Genomic DNA, 15557 nt, shown 5'->3' on the forward strand with positions numbered 1-15557 from the left:
AACATATTTAATTTTAACTCTTATTCTTCTGTATTTGTCAAACAAGGTAATTTATTATGGCAAAGTGTAATTGGTTTGAACTTAAAGTACAGCAGAGGAGTGAGTTGCTGACTATCTGATTTGTTTCAAACTGTTGAAGAAATATTTTCCCAATGGTTTCTAGCCAAGAGCTGTACAAATATAAATTGATATTCAAATAAACAGCATAAAAATTGTTATTAATGTACAGTGCCCTCCTAGATATTTATTGTTGCATTACAACTTCTGCTTTGTATGAATCAGTTTTCATTGTCATTTATTAGCAATCAACTATGATTATTTGGCTCTAGTGTTTGCAAACTATAATTCATCATCCTCCTATCTTTTATTTATGAGACAATGTCAAACGAAAGAAGCAAATTATGCATTGTTATTGTTTGGAAGCACTCTGCACTCTACAGCATATTAACTTTGCCATGAAGCGTCAGTATTCAATGTTCTGCTCTGACTACCATGTACAACCAAGCTGCCTTCATCTCACACAGTGGAGAACGTTGACTCACATTCTGGCAACTGTGAGTCCAGAAAGAGTTCTTAAAAAAACTCTGACCTGTTAAAGTCAGTGGGAGAATTGCCATTTAAATCAGAGAAGCCAAGATTTTATCACTTCTGTTCTCTGTGTTGATACTTTGGTTGACACCTGTGCTAACCAAATAGGAAACAGAAGAGAATAGACTGCTTCTGTTAATCTTTCTCTCATGGGGAATAACATTCAGTACAAAGGAAATATTTTATTATTTTGAAATGGAACTGTTCAAATCCTACTTATTCCATTTTTGCAACAGTCATCCTAAAGTAAAATACTTGGAAAAAAGGAAAATGACAGTAAGGTAGTCTCTGATCTCATTACATTTGTTACTGAGGAATAGTAGTTACAACTACTTGGGAAGCTTAGCATTTTTCCTCTAGACACGTAAAATTCCTATAATGACAGTTATGTTTAATTATCAGATTCCTGCTAATTTAGAATGGAAATTACATATATTCACAAGGAAAAGCAGTTGCAAAGCAAATGAAACAAAACAATAAATGGAATTAAGGTAAGCATATACTTCAGAAATAGTATGTAAAAGTATTTCGTACCACTAGAAGTTATATTTTATTCCTGGCTATTAGTGGCTTCACTATGCCATTACTGTGTAATAGTCTAATTGTCACCCTCATAGAAGACCCCCATTTCATATTAAAAATGGCTTTAAAACAATTTTATTCCATCCTTAGTGTAAAAAATCCACTTATATTAATGCAAACAATATTTTATGTATGAATATTATAATATTATTATAATCATAATATTACTGTGTACATAGAGTTCTGATTAAGTTAGCTGTAATGGTCAAAATTTAATAGGAGAAACATACCTTAAAATTAGCAGTTGAGCTCTATATGATGTTTTCATTTTAATATCTATGTTATGGTGAAATAGCTTGTTTGATAGATCTTATCATTGGACTCAGATAAAATTTGTGTTTTAATTTTGCTCATACAATTTATTTTCAAAACCTGCTAATGCATATTAATAGTAGTATGATTTCAAGAAAGAAAAAACAAACATGAAATGAGACAGCTATAAACCTTTTTTTACATTACTAGTGTTCTGTAGCACTACTCATTCTAAAACTCATCTGAGAATACAGGGCAAAGCAAGGAGATACAAATTTTCTGATAAAAAGCACCATACAGTCATATGTAAGATTCACTATCTAAATAGTATATGAAACTCAGAATGCATTGGTTCTTCAAATTTCACTTGCTTTTTTTTGTGTTCTCACAATACAGTATTTATTTGTAATCATAAATGCTACTTTCTGAATCACACATTCTTTCATCCAAGTAGGCCTCAGACACAGCAGTACTATTAGAGCTAAACTGGGGCATGAAATACAGGAATTTCAGTTAAGATTTGCTGAAATTTAAAGCACCAAGAGTCTGTGAGCCAGAAAGCCTTATGGATTAAGATTGTTCTGCTTTTCAGTTGAATGATAGATCCCTTAATGATCTGAGGTTTTTGATCATATATATCTCTTATGGTCCTCCTGAATCCTGGACTGCCTCTTTCCCATCTTCACCCAGAAGGCACTGCTTCTTTTGAAGAGCACTGTCAAAACTTTTGCTTACACTGATTGCATCAGCCACACTGCATGAAACACAAATGTCACAGGGCATCACTGAGACATCACCGAGAGGCTGAGAGACATCTGGTGTAGTAAATAGAAAAGGTTTTTGGAGTTCTCCCCAGAAGTAGAGACAGTGGCTTCCCAGTCAGCAGGCATTGTAAGTAACTCCAGGTTACATTTCTAATGTCACAAGAGCATTGTGCTTGTCATGTGAAATTATTAGTGACAGTTGATGAGAAAGCTGAAGTGGTTAAATGATTGAAAGCACACCTGTGATCATATTATCAATAAAAATTAAAATTGCCTGTCTGAACTGACTTTTTCTGCTGTCATGCACTGTGCACCATTTCCATGGTAATGAAACATTTATGCCTCTTATGCTAGCTTTAGATAATGTATTCCCCTCAGGTGTATGTTTTTTTATCATCATCCATTTTACCGTATGAATGCTGACGTTGTAGGTGATTGCAGATGTGCCGTAGTGCTTATTTTCCACAAATATCTCTCTCCCTTCCCAGTCCTGCTACTCAGGTATTTATAGCTCTGTCACAAAGCCATTGATTGAATGGTGTAGATGCCAGTATATTCAGTTTCTTTGAAAATACTTAGTAGATGAATTGATACATACAAAAATAATATAAAGGTTTATCTAATATGGAACATTCATTCCTAGACTTCAATTCTTTATAACTAATGTATTTTTTTATTGACCATGCAATTTAAAAGCACTGTTTCAGAATGTTTATTTAGGAGTTAGTAGGAAGACTAAATATTTAAAATAGCCAATACTTTAAGATACACACCTTTTTATTTTTAAAAAGGTGCTGTGTTAAAACTCACCATTGGTGACACAGTTCTGACTGTCCTGAATGTCCCTGTCCTCTGTGTGCCTTTGTACATCTTCCATGAGAATCTGTTCCATGATCATTCCAATAAAAAGGGATGAGGCTGACAGGTCAGGAGTTCCCAGGGTCCTGCTTTCTACCTTTTTAAAATATGGATACAATGATCCCCTTCTCCAGTCACAGGGGATCTCACCAGACTGTCATGCTCTTAAAATATCATGGAGCCTATCTTATCATCTATATGAACCAATTCCCTCAGGTATCTGGAATGCATTTCATCTTATCCCGTAGAATGACAAACGTTCAAGTTCCTCAGGTAGTCATGAACTTTATTTACAATGGGAGGACTTTAGATTCCCCAGTCTTTCTCTTGTGGTCAACCTACTTGAGAGGTGCGGGAAGAGACATTAGCTTCTGTAAGCTGCCATAGAAGACTGAGGCAAAATAGGTTTTCATTGTCTCAGCCTTTTCATCCGTTTTGGCCCACTAGCTTTTTTGATATTTTTCTGGCTGACATACCTGTAGAAATCTTTCATGTTATTCTTTGATTCCCTTGCCAATTTCAGCTCCAGATTTGCCTTGGCCTTCCTGATCCCATCCTTACACAATCAGACTGAGTCCTTGTATTCTTCCCAGGGTGCCTGTGCATTTGCTCCTTGCCCACTAGTTGACCAGAAATTCCTTTCTCACAGCCATGTCAGTCTCCTTCCTTTCTTGCCTAAGTTTTTGTTCCTGTGTGTAGATAAATTTGTGTTCTATCTGCTTCTTCATTGCTGAGGGTAGCTTTCCAGGGTGGTCCTATTGACTAAGTCCTTGAAAAGCTGGACTTTTGCTTTCCTGGTGTTCAGGATATTTATTTTATTCTTCACCTGACACATCCCTCAGGACTGCAAACTCCACTGATGCATGATAACTTCAGCTCAGGCTGCCTCCAGTCATGGCATCCCCAATTAAGTAGTCACATTGGTGACCACTAGATCCAGTATTTTGTCCCCTCTGGTTGGTATGTTTACTATCTGGCTTAAGAATTTATCCTCCATGCAATCCAAGAGTCTCCTAGATTTCCTACTCTTGCCAGGCTAATTTGCTGGCAGATGTCAGGGTGGTTGAAGTCCCTGTGTAGGATGACAGCCTGTAAGCTGGAGCAAGCGAGCTCTGTCACTGGGCTCTTGCTGTAAAGAGCACCCCCTCCACCTATCCTCTCATCCCTGTCCCTTCTGAATGCCTGCAGTTTTTTTTAGCTGTATTGCACGCATCAGATTGGTCCCACCAAGATTCACTAATGTCAACAAGGTCATAATTTTCTGGTGTCTCCAAGCTCCTCCTTTATTGCCTGTGTTGCATATATTGGTGTGCATGGGTGCATGGTGTGCATGGATGGGTGGAGGCATCTCAGCTGGGCTGAGACATGTTGTCTTCTTAGAGGAATGTCCCTTAATTCGTTTGAGATATTCAAGCCTGTTGGCTTCTGTTACCTCAGGACCTCTTCCCCATCATCATAAGACCTGAAGCATGGTCCAGTGTGACTAGCACATCTCAGTCATCAGCAAGGCTCTCTCACTAGCACTCTGTCTCTCTTATCTTGATCTGTCATTCCACAGCTTTCCAAGAGCTACATTATCTCCTCCCCCATCAAACCTTCTTTAAAGTCACAAAGCTGTATATTAATAGACAAGACCTGTCTTTTTTCAAAATGTCACTGCCTGCAACACTTTTGATCTACTCCTTTCATCCTGGCAGGGTGAGGATGCAGGATACTCAAATCTTAGGATTGTTCTGGTGTCTGGTCCTGCCAGACCATGGTTTCACCACTCTGTCTCATCTTTAAAGTGACGCTTCATAACCTTTCTACCTATTCTCTCAGCTCTGTCACCAGGCAGACCAGACTAACCTGGTCACACAGCTGTTGTCTCTACTGCTGCCCCATGCCAGCACCAGGCTCTGGCACTCCCTGTAGCCTGTAACCTGGACAACCGCATGTTTTTATAGGCACTTCATTTGTGTGACCACATCTTTTCTGGTGGGTGCTGAGGATATGATGAGCCATCAAGTGGAAAACATTGCTGTGTTTCTTCCAAGGGTGTGGTGACCACCAGCTGCGATTATCTCTAGCACTGGTGGGTGAGTGCACCCTCGCTGTGCAAACTGCCACATGAACTGTCACATCACACACTGTTTGCCAGCTCTGCTTTCTGTGCTCCTGCCCACTCATGCTCACCAGAATCTGCTTTTGAATCGCTACAGGGTGTGTCTGCTCTTGCTCCTGTCCTGGCTTGTGCAGAAGAGTGAGAATTGCCCCTCCTCAGTGCTTTCACTAAAGGGTCTTGAGTGTCTCTCTCATCACTAATTTCAACATCTTGTTGCTTCAGGAACTCCCCCTGCAGTATGATCTTTGGTTCCAGACCATGTCTGCTGGAGCAATTCACTTCAGAGTCTTCAATGAATTGTGTTCAATACTGCAAACTAATAAAAAAAAATTCTCGATGCATGTAAACACACATAGTCTTGCAGCAAAACTGACTGAGATATATTTAATGGTGTCCTGTGTAATAGATTCATATTTCTTTAAGGACAGCGGTATCTGTCTATTAAATATCTATTAAATAGGTTTGAGAATGACAGAGAAATTCACATATGCGAGTCTGAATTTAAACTGTACATTTTTTGGATATCAACCGTGTCTTCTTAACTTGCAAAACTCTTTAAACTAAGGGGAATTCACTTCTTACAAGACAAAGTTATTAGTAACTCTGATGTTTTCCTCAGTGATTTTTTTTCCTTCAATAATCTTTAGGCTGTAAAAATGTTAATAATTTGTAATAAAGATTACTGTCCAAAATATGTTTCACCATCATTAAGCTTTCTTCTAATTTTTTTTCCATCAACCTTTCTTCCTCTTTTTAAAAATGCCAAGTAGTTCTATAAGAGAATTTTATAGCCTCCAAATATCACACTTTTATAAGCTTGTAAACTTCATCTTACTGTAAAAGAAATTTGTTTAATGAGTAATTTTTTCTGAGTCAAAAGTAATTTATTTGAAATTAGTATGCAATACCTAATGCTGTAAGGTATAACAGGGTGAACTTAAGAGGACTTTAGCTTCTGAAACTTGAAGTCAAAGAATGACTGAAGAGTCACCAACACACCACTGATGGCCAATTCTTTGTCCTCAGTATTTATAAAATCATGGACAATAAGTATCTTTTTTTAAACTCAAACATCTTACTTACAAATACTAAAATTTTCAAAATAAGTTATGATAGTTCAACATAATTCTAACTTTTAATGGAACTATTTAAGAGAATGTTGAACTTCAAATTTTATGAGAATATATGCAGCACTCTTTATCATTAACATGATGTTAAAACTTTTAAATGCCAAAACTCAGTTTTTTCTGAGCATGTTTGAGAAATTCAACAAGAGGAAAAAGATAAAATCTAATAAGATCATAAAGAAGAATCTTAATCTTTATGGGAAAGGGAAAAGATGAAATAGGGTAATGAATAAAGGATATAAAACAAATCAAGACTAATTCAACAGAAAACAAGCTTCCACTAAGTATTTTCTATTAATGGGACAAAGAGTAGGGAGGTTATGATTACAAGTTTCTTTTTGTATTAATATAAATAGATGAAAATTAATTTCCTTTAGAATTTATGCGTTATATAGGACAAAAAAAAATTTGCTATTTCCCTAATTTTTGAATTGTGCTTCTTTGAAATCAAAGACCAGCTACTGCATATTTTTCATTTTTACTTGTCCTTAACTTTAATTCACAGTGTAGCAAAATGATATTAGAGAAGCTAAGTTTTTTGTTGAAAGAGACATTTCACATTTCCTATTAAGTACAAATATATAAAAATGGAAATTATTTTCTCATATGGCCTCATTTGGAGCTTTCCCAATCAACTTTTCACTTTTTTCAATTAGTAAACTTGTAAATAAGTTGCATGCACATTTAAGTCACCAGGTTAGATTTTCGGTGCTCTTTTACATGAGGCGAGAAATGTGAGGGGAGTACAGAAGGGTGCTGGAGCAACACTGATAAATATCTCTGGAAATGTCACACTTTTGAGCCATCTCAATGATTCCCTGATTCAGTCTTCAGTTTTTGACTAATCTTACCACTTCTCTTCTTCTCCACGCTTCTACTGGGGCCTAAAATATTATCAATTTTTATGTGCACTTAGCAGCAAATATCGAGTGAGATGCTGTCATGGTTTGACACTGGCCCAATGCCAGGCACCCACAAGAATTGCTTGCTCACCCTCCCCCGCTACAACTGGGCAGAAGAGGGAAAAAGGGAAAAAAATAACAAAGGCTTCATGAGTGAGATAAGAACTGGGAGAAATATTTCAAGGGTGAAATAGGCTCAACTTAAGTTGCAAAATGAATTTATTTCCAACAAAATCAGAGGAGGATAATGAGAAATTAAATAAGCCCTTAAAATATCTTTCCTCCTTCCCCCTCCAATCCCCCCCATTCCACAGTGAGACAGGCATGGGGGTTTGGCCAGTTCATCACGGAGATATTCTTCTGCTGCTCTGGGAGAAGAGTCATTCCCCTGTGAGGCCATGAGTCCCTCCCACTGGAGACAGTTCTCCCTTAACTTCTCCAGTGTGTGTCCATTCTCACAGACAGACAGTCCATGCTGTGACATGGCTCTCTTTCTATGGGGTGCAGCCCTCCAAGGACAGGCTGCTCCAGCCTGGAAGCAGGGCCCCCTCTCTCCTCTGGGTTTCCCACTCGATCACAGCCTCCTCCAGGCATCCACCTGCTCCAGCACAGGCTGTGGGTGGATCTCTGCATCCCCATGGATCCCCCAAGGGCTTCAGGGGACAGCTGCTTCACCATGGTCTCACCACAGCCTGCAGAGGAATCATGGCTCTGGCACCTGGAGCACCTCCTCCCCATCCTTCTCCACTGACCTTGATGTCTCCATGTTGTTTTCCCTCACATCCTCTCACCTTCTCCTCCCCTCTGACTAGCAGCAAAAAACTTGTGACTTTGTTTTGATTTTCTTCCTAAATACGTCATCACAGAGGCATTACCAACCCCACTCATTGGCTCAGAGCCATCAGGGATTGGCTTTGCCAGACATGGTGGAAGCTTCAGCAGCTTCTCACAGGAGCCACCTCTGTGGCCTTTCCACTACCAAAAACCAGGCTGTGCCAAACCGATACAGATCCTGATTCCCATGCCATCCAGTTTCAGTTTAACAATGCAATCTCCTTTTTGTTCTCTCTCATGTGTCTCTTCCTCAAATCTTAGGTGATCCTTTCTGTGCTGACCTCTTTCACCTGCTTTTCCTTGTATTACATAGGCCCTATGCACTCTCTCCAGATCATCCCAATTTTCATCCTGGAAGAATGTGAAAAATCTCCCTTATGAAAAGATATTTTGCCTTTTTCTCTCTTAAAATAAGCATATTGATTTTTTTCTTTTTTCTTTTTTTTTCAAAATCCCAATATTTGTATTAGCTGCTTCTTCTCTTCAGTACTAAAGAGAGACATCTGCATCCTTTCCCCTTCCTGCTTAAAGTCTTTATGATTAATTCACAGCAAATTTGCATCAGTCTTTTCTCCCTCTTCTGCCACACACAGTCCCTTTCTGGGTCTTTTCTCTAAATAACAACACTACAAAAGTTGTCTAATACAGTTCCATGGCCTAGTCATGGTCCAAAAATTGTTACATGCATTTTTGGGTTTGAATCATTAGGTTTTGTGCATAAATGCTTTTCTGTCTCCATCATGCTTACTATCTTTTCTTGTGCTTATGGCTCCTTTCTAATTAACAGCAATAAGACCAACACTGCCCTGTATTAGAAGAAACTTCTTTGATGTGTTGTAGTTAAAGAATCCATGTTCTCTTATGCTGTACCCATCTTCCTTAGGATGCAGCTGGTATCTTTTCTGGGTCATAAGCATCAGGAGTTGCAGCTTACTGTTTTGGTTCATAGTTAGGGTTCATTATATGACCCTAGATTAAATATAATAATGTCCTTTAGCATTTTCCCAGGTTACAGAGACAAAAGTTACAAATAACAACCATGGATAATGGGGCAGACCTGTTGATGATTTAGTAAAGCAAATAGCAAATTTTCTCTTGAAGGAGAGAAAATGTTTAACAAGTTCATTTCCTATTCTCATTTGCTGCTCTTCTCACCATTGTTGCTGCAAAAATGTTCTTGAAATTGAATTTTCTGTCTGTGTTATTAAGTGTTCCTGTCTGGTAGCTGTGAGATATATCTGCAGCTGGTGGAAATGGATCAAAACTAAAATTGTGAAGTGTCATGCCACAGTGAGCATCTGCTTCAGTTTTGTGTGAAGTAGACAAGGAAATACAAAAAGTTTAAATGTAGAAATCCTTCATGTAATCCCTTATTTTTATCCTTAAATGTAGAAATACTTATAGTCTTAGTGCAGAAGGAATATGTTCTTACTTAATTAACAGTCTCAAGAAGTAATTTGTGGTTAACTTTCCTAATAATGCTTCGTACAGTTATTTCAATCTACAGCAATATATGCATCTTGATTTCCTAAAATTCAGCTAAACAAGCAGCAAAATCACATATAATTCTCTCTATTTAGAAAAGTAGCAGATCAATTATGTTATTTGATCACGCTATAGCATGTCATATAGCAAACTTATTTTATTGAATTTTCCAAGATGGTGAGCTGTAATTAATTAATATTTTATATATTAATTATTTATTATTTCCCATACAGAAGACAAAAGCCTGATATCATAGATTACCATTATCACTAGTTAAGACATATATGTAAATACTCATTTCTGTTTTAGAAATCTAGCACATTCACTCTGCAATCAGACTTGGTAAAGAAAAACATTCATGAATTTTTAAAAAAGTTTATGTCCTTCACTGTTTTCCAGTTAAGAACTGCATTGGTGTTATCTTTCCTTCTAAGTGGGTCAAGGGAGAGTCCTTAAAAAACAAATTTTATGTTTTTGTGGCCTGTTTTGTGGGTAGTTGTTCAGTCATTTCACATGATGTAATTTCACATTAAGATTTTTTCTTCAAAGTGCCAACATTATTGAGGTAACGTTGTTCAACATCTTGATAAGAATTTTTGGTTCTCATCCCATAATTATGTTTTCTGTATTTTCAAAATAGGATTAGTCAAAAAGATGTTTTATGTCTAAACATTAAAGTTCATATAGCATATACATGAGCAATTGCAACATCTATTATATCAAAACATGCTTTTTCAGTTTATTAATTTGCATATATTTAATTTCTGAAAACTCTGTCATTAATTATTCTATTTGGATTGAGATGTGTCACATTTAAAAAAGTGTTAAATTAAAAATTGTTTGGTAAACATACAAATATACACCAGATTTTTTTGGTACACCAGATAATCTTTGCTATAAGAATTAAACAATATGATTTTTTTTCTGCTATCATGAGTTGTTTATAACATGATAAATCGGGGAACAAGAGGTGACTAACAGAAAAGAAAGCTATTTCCAGGACACTTTAGGTGTTTTTAATCAAGTTTTTGCACCTCCTTCTTTTAATCACCATATATTCCTTTATGGCTATAAAATGTAGGCAACAAATGTGTTACTGGAACAAATTTTGTGGATATACGTGTAATTTTTCAGTGGTAATAACTTTAGTGAAAGTAAAATTGGGTAGGAAAATAATATACAGAATAGGAAAGAGAAAACATTAAAAAATTAAAAGCAGTCCAAGACAGATTAGTCCAAATAAGGAAAATTATGGATATAAGTTTATTCTAAAACCTGCAAAAGGCAGACACACTGAAGATACAGTGAGACAATATGTACAGCCTTTCTACCTGGCTTATCTCCTCTCTGTTTTACTAGATGATAACATATTCAGAGTCCACAGTTTTGTTTTTTCTCTTAAATCAGGCAGAAAGCTCATAAATGTATAAATAAATAACATTTTTCTTCTTTTCTTGTCTGACATTAAGAAATCCTTTTTTACCAAATAAGGAATATATTTTCTTGGGAATATCTAAGGTATTTTAAGTATCTAGAAAATTCATAGAGCTATTATGAAGTTCCCACCGTGCTAATACAGCAACCAGCCACTGTCCCTGAATGTTATTCAGCAAACTAAATTCATACATTTACCCAAATTTGTGGAAGTTAAATTGTCCACTTAAAAGTCCTGATGTAAAAAAATCCAGTTTTGTGCTACAGAAAGTATTTGTTTTATCAATTGCATGCACTAGTCCTATATGGTTTCCAAACAAAATTTTAGAAAATCTTACTTTCCTGAAGAATTCAAGGATGGAACTACTGTTGCTACTATCATTTGGAACTGCTATCATTTGTCAGAGACAATAATATTGTGGATCCAATGATACAGAAATTTGACTACAACATGATCTAAAATGGTTCTATATTAATCAAAATATATATAAATGTGATTTTTGAGGACACAATATGATCTAAGAGTTTTTCAGGGACTTTAGGGGAAAAAAGTTCAACTCCTAGACTTCCTAGAGCAAAACAAAAGCATCTGTACCTATTAAAATATAGGGCTGAGTCTTGACTCAAACAACAAATCTGGAGAAAATTATTGGAAGAAGAGATGATTGGGTTTTTTATCACCAGATTGAATTTAAGCATGTAAACCCCGTCTAAAAGCTTTTGAAAGCATCTGAGAGTTTGAAAGTCCTGGAAGGAAAACATCCATGATTAAAAGGCATACAAGGCAGTCTCAGATGATTTGTCACAAGTTTATATATGTTTGGTACATTCTAAAATGTATTAATTATATCATACATGGAAAATAAAGTCCCACAAGTTGAAAAAAGTCGGTTAAGGTTTCCTGTAAAACTCAAATTTAAACTGGTTCAGCATGTGTAAATCATTTGTCATGGACAGCACACAATTACATAGTGATGTCTTTTAATCACACTTGTCACAAAGGATGATTAATTCTGTATTTCTTATCTTTTGGCTAACAATACAAAACACTTACAGTGTAAATTGCAGAAATGTGAGCCATCTGTCTGACAAATGCGTTTAGTGACAGCTCTGCTCTGAACCTCTACAGAGCTATAAAGCTCTATGATGAAAAAATAAACCCATAGGCATCAAAAATCAATCACTCAAAATTAGCTGATTCTTTATAATTTTGTCTATAAGCTCTCTGCTTCACTTTCCCTAAATGACATTTACATTGCCTCATCTCATTAGACTACTCTGAAGATCTGCTACTTAGTATTCGTAAAGATCTAGGATCTTACAAAAAAAAACCAAAAAAAAACCAAACAAAACCCCAGAAAATTCCATAGGAGAGTTAATCATTCTGCCTTCAGAGAAAAATTTGAATAATTTTCAGTAACAAAGGGCACTGAATAATATACTGGAAAATACTGAATAATTGCTCAACAGATAACAGCCAGATATAATTAATTGCAAGCCTGTTCATCCCTGAATATACTTTTAGTAAAATAAACAAGCTTCTGAATATCTGGGTAAAAGGTATATTGTTATTTTTTCTCCAATTATAGGGTTAGTTTAAAAAAGATATTCTGTCTCATACAAAGCTTACTCTAAAATAAATACATGATGACATTATTAAATTTGGTTCCCTAAATTTGCAACATTCTTGTTTCATGAAATAAAATTTTGCATGCAATATTTTCATGAAAGGTTGCTATAAAAAGAGTAGTGAGTTACACAAGAAACGTCTACCTCATTGTTGATTAGTGACATACCTAAATTTCTCTTCCAGCTTTCTAAGAAATTATGTACATTCCACTGTGAAAAATTTGGCATTTTTAGAAGAGTAGTTTGAACTAGTAATTTTTTAATTAACTTTTTTTGTCTTTGCATGTATTCTATTCCCCATTAATGTACGCTTCAAATAAACATGAACACTAGGACTGTAAAGAATCTTTTGTCCTTAAACAAAAGTGAGGGCATAGCTGTAAACATCAAGACCATTTCTGCTCATCAGTGAAATAAGAAACAACTCCTTCTTGCAGTGTTTTTTCATTAATAATGATTTGGGCTTTCATGAGACGCCTCATGTTTTTTGAGGGATAATATTATATAACACTATAAGCCAGCCAGATTTCAAAAACCGTTTTATCTGATATGATGTAACTAGTAAACTCTTTTATATATTATGAAAGATGTGTTATAAACCAACAAAATACTGACATTTTGATTTTTATAAGTGATTTGTAACATTATTTGTAGCAAATAAAGTTTATATATGGAGTGTTCAGGAAAAAAATCCCATAATCTTTGATTTAGAGAAACATTTTGACACAGAAAGAATTAGATAAAAACAATTAACTTATCAGCACACCTCTTGGGAAATTCTATCATGGAAGAGTTTACTAAGGAATGGGGCATACTATATCAGAAACAAACCTTTCAACCAAGACCGGGGGAGTTTAAAAAATAAATTTCTATACCTTAATTGGAAGACAATAGCTTGATACAAGAAATAATGAATCAAATTCTTTGGGGGTATGTAGAGGTTCTGACAAGATGATTAGAAAGTTTCCCTGGGGCTGAGAAGTTTTTGAACCATTTCTCAAAGCACATAGCTTTGAGTTCACTATGTGTTTCAGCAAAATATTTTCTAATAAGTTTTAGAGTAGATTTTGCAGAAGTGCTTAAGTCTGTGTTGACACTGCTCTCATGAAGGCATCCTGATGTTCATTGAAGAAGCATTAAGTTCCTACTGAGTGCTTCTGAGAGTTCTACCTTGAAGAAGAATCATGAACATTTGAATAGTTAATTTGAGAAGTTTGTTGTCATTTTTATGTTGCTTTTAAACTTATGCTCTGGTGATTTTTAGGATTTAAATTTTATTTACATGATAATATTATGAAAAATAACAAAATATTTTCATGTTGGAGAAAACTTTTCTTGTAATCATCTCTTACTAATCTAATATGACCAGAGATTGATGATTAATAAAAGGATAAACTGGAATAGGAAAAAATTAGTCAATGTTTAGCTACATTTTTTCTTTCTAATCAATATAATTTAACCTTTTGAAAAAATCCATTTAGAATCCAACTAGAAGGAAAATTTTTTGAGACAATGAATGTGTTATAATTCCTTCTAGGGTAAACATTTAAACAAAGATGGGGGAAATATATCTACCAAATATTGTTATAAACTTAATTTGGATTTTCATCTGATCTAGTATCAGTCTTTGTTGCATGCCTCTTTCCATCAGCAGTATCTTTTTTTTATCAATTCCAAGATTTTTTCTTTTTCTAAAGTGTTGGCTTCACTACAACTCTAGAAGAAAAGTAAAAAGATGAAATTGTATATAAAGTCCATAATTTATGGATGCTTACATTTCCCATTGATGCATCATTTATATTTTTCTAAATAATAAGAATTTGTGAAGTATCAGTTGCATGGAGTAGCATGTAGTGTTTTCTGTATCTTCGGGAATTTTGGGTTTTATTTGTGATTTTGGTTATTTTGGGTTTTTTTACATTGTTTTGGTCTGTTGTTTTTTTAATTTACTGTAAATTCCTATACCTAATTCCTTATACCTAGATGTTTAGAAATTCTTCTGGTAAGTTACAAGGCTCAGGTCTATCCATTAGCCTCCTATATATTAACATGACTACATGGCTGGTCTATACATAATAGAATGGTTAATCTTCTCTGGAACTGCTCTTTTTACATTTTGAATTAAAGCTATTTATTTATAACCATGTTATGTAGTCTTTGAAATGTTTCAGTTCGCTGGGGTTTTAGCAGTATTCAGAATACATATATACTCATGAAAGGCTATTAAAATTAAGCTGAAATTACCTTGAGTTTTTCTTCAAATTTATTGCAAGGTTAAATTAGAAGATTTGTGAGAATATGTGAAGGGAAAAACTTACACAGCAGTTAACAGATCCTTTTCTATCTATGTGTCTATCTATCTATCTATCTATCTATCTGTCTATCTATCTATCTATCTATCTATCTATCTATCTATCTATCTATCTATCTATCTATCATCTATCTATCTATCTATCTATCATCTATCTATCTATCTATCTATCTATCTATCTATCTATCTATCTATCTATCTATCTATCATTTAGTGGATTGTAGTCTGAATTCAAGGTTGTTTCTGGTGTTATCTAAATCAGATACTTGTGGGAAGCGTAAAAAAAACATTTTGGAAACAATTCTAATAATACCCCTCTAAATAACAGTGCACATTGGACTTCAGAGTGTTTTGTCCCAATAAAGCTGTATCCCTTTTGGCAGAATTGATGCCTTTTATCTTAATTAACTGTGAGAATGAACTTCTATGTGTCAGAAGTCACTATAAATCTCAAGATTTTGGCATCTGGAAATATTTTTCTTCCAGGCTACCAAAGAGCTTAGCCCATCTTCCCAAAAAATGAGTTGGTTCTTAAAATGTTATAAAGTTACATAGGAACCAGAGGCAGCATTAATAGAAAATAAAGGACCATATACATGTTTACCCCTAACTAAACCCTAAATTTTTCAGATAATTTTTCAAGTAATATATATCCTATTACTTGCTTTGGGAGAGGCAAGCAGTTTC

The sequence above is a fragment of the Poecile atricapillus genome, chromosome Z, assembly GCF_030490865.1.
Source record: "Poecile atricapillus isolate bPoeAtr1 chromosome Z, bPoeAtr1.hap1, whole genome shotgun sequence".
Lineage (NCBI taxonomy): Eukaryota > Metazoa > Chordata > Aves > Passeriformes > Paridae > Poecile > Poecile atricapillus.